This window comes from Ammodytes marinus (genome assembly GCF_949987685.1).
Source record: "Ammodytes marinus genome assembly, chromosome: 25".
Lineage (NCBI taxonomy): Eukaryota > Metazoa > Chordata > Actinopteri > Uranoscopiformes > Ammodytidae > Ammodytes > Ammodytes marinus.
In genome coordinates, this window is record NC_137229.1 from 1,005,907 (window position 1) to 1,008,406 (window position 2,500).

At 43.1% G+C, this 2,500-nt stretch overlaps 1 protein-coding gene across 1 annotated transcript in view; it reads right to left on the reverse strand.

The window, feature by feature from the left end:
* Window positions 1-2,500, reverse strand: part of col6a4a (collagen, type VI, alpha 4a) — a 69,907-nt gene that overhangs the window by 65,782 nt on the left and 1,625 nt on the right. The gene's annotated exons all lie outside the window — the stretch shown is intronic.

The following is a 2,500-nucleotide window of genomic DNA, read 5'->3' on the forward strand; positions in this document are numbered from 1 at the left end:
ACACATGCACATGCACTCACAAACACACTTGCACATGCACGCACAAACACACTTGCACATGCACGCACAAACACACTTGCACGCATATAATGCATTCCCTAGCCCCTTACCATAACCCTAACCATCCAAACTAACTGCCTAACCCCAACCCTTACACTAACCCTAACATAAACCTAATTCATACCTGAACCTTAAAACTTAGTGTTAACAGTTAATTAATGTAAGTGCTTTTTTCAAAAAGTGATTTTGGCGACAAGCGTTCTCCAGAATCACTGACTAGACCTTTCCATGTTTTAAACTGGGCCCTGATATTTGTCTACACACACACACACACACACACACACGCACACACGCACGCACGCACGCACGCACGCACACACACACACACACACACACACAATGTCATTATTATGTCTGGTATGCGTTGCCCGGAGCCGACATGTCACATCAGTCTAGATCTGACCTGAGCGGTCTTGACCTTATGTGATCCATTAGACAAGACGTTTGTGTCTGAACGCATTCTGAGCAAACCATTATCACACTCGCATAACTCTAAACACAAACACCCTGTAAAGTCACCCATTAAAGCTATAGTGCGTAAATTTTATATATCAATGAATGTCGGTTGCATTCAAGCCATCGCTAAATTGAGTTGACACAAAGTTGATTAAGCCTTTCAGCTCCACAAAAACTCTCTCTGTATTTCTCAGTATGGCAGCGTTTATACACAGCCTAGGCTCTGTAAACAGGCATGTTGCTAGCTACAGTTGGCTCGCTTTTTGTTGACATACCCATTTACAGAGCCTAGGCTTTGTATCAACACCAGATTTTATTTCCAGCGCACGCACACACACAGTACTGACAGGTAGCGGATCATGAGGAGATATTCACTGATTTTCCCCGAAAAAAGTGATTTTTGACAGCAAACCATATTGAAAATCGCTGTTTTTATCTTTATCGTTAAGTTTTTCTGTTCTGACATTGTACAGGGACTCAACCAAAGTAATCCAATAACAGTTGGAAGGAAAGCTGCACCAGCTGACACATCCGAATGAGATGATGTGATATAAATAATGGTTGATGTGGTGAGATGAGGTGAAATTAACTCAGAATTGATTCAGTGTGCGGAGACACATGGAGACATATTTCTAGTCCCTGGAGAGTTATGAAGATAACTCCGTATCCTCACCAGTCATCTGTCTGCAGTGTGTGTGTGTGTGTGTGTGTGTGTGTGTGTGTGTGTGTGTGTGTGTGTGTGTGTGTGTGTGTGTGTGTGAACTCTGTAGTACTTTCTGCTAAAGAAAAAGTTCAAAAAGTTGAATAGGAAACAGATGAGCGACAGATGAAAGGGGTGATGGTGGTGATGATTGAGTGGTGTGTGTGTGTCTGCGTGTGTGTGTGTGTCTGCGTGTGTGTGTGTATTTGTGTGTGAGTGTGACTTTGAATGTGTCTTTGTGTTTGTGTGTTTGTGTGTGTGTGTATGAGTGTGAATGTGTGTGTGTGTGTGTGTGAGCTTTTGTTTTTGACTGTGTGAATGTGTGTTTGTCTGTGTCTGTGTGAATGTGACTGTGAGTGTGTGATTTCATGTGAGTGTATCTGTGTGTGTGTGTGTGTGTGTGTGTGTGTGTGTGTGTGTGTGTGTGTGTGTGTGTGTGTGTGTGTGTGTGTGTGTGTGTGTGTGTGTGTGTGTGTGTGTGTAAATTCTTGTACAGTAAACTCAGTCCCTAGATCCCTGAAGGCTGCAGTGGATCTTTCAGTTACATTAAGCAGAGCCATCTGAAGTATGGAAGCCCATCGGTGGCAAAAAGCCTTGAGTAACTTCTTCAAGTCAGGATTTAAAGGAGATTTATATGATTTTATACCTTCTGCTGTACGTCCAGGTTTTTTCTTAGCAGTAGAATGAACAACTGAAACATTTCTTGGGCTCTTCTTGGGGATTTTTCTGAGCTCCTGCACCAGTGTCAGGGGGGGACACCAGTTTGTAAACGCTGCCATACTGAGAAATACAGAGAGAGTTTTGTGGAGCTGATAATAGGCTTCATCAACTTTGTGTCAACTCTTTTGGCGATGGCTTGAATGTAACCGACATTCAATCATATGAAAAAAGTTACGCACTATAGCTTTAACTTGAAAAAATGTATCATCTTTGAAAATGTCATTAAAAACTTCCATCTCGGATGACATTAGAAATCCACACACTGCAGCATTTATCATTAAAACACACACACACACACGCACACACACGCACGCACACACACACACACACACACACACACACACACACACACACAGTGACAAACAGCTCTGCGGCGTTCAAAAGACTTCCAATTGAAACAGCATGGCGGGAGATGGCTGCAGTCGCCATGTGTTTCACATTCAGACAGTTGGAGAGAATTCCACAGTTGCCTTAGGACGGTGGAGGCAGATTTGAAACAGAGACTTTTGCCGATCTCACACACACACACGCGCACACACACACACACACACACATACACACACA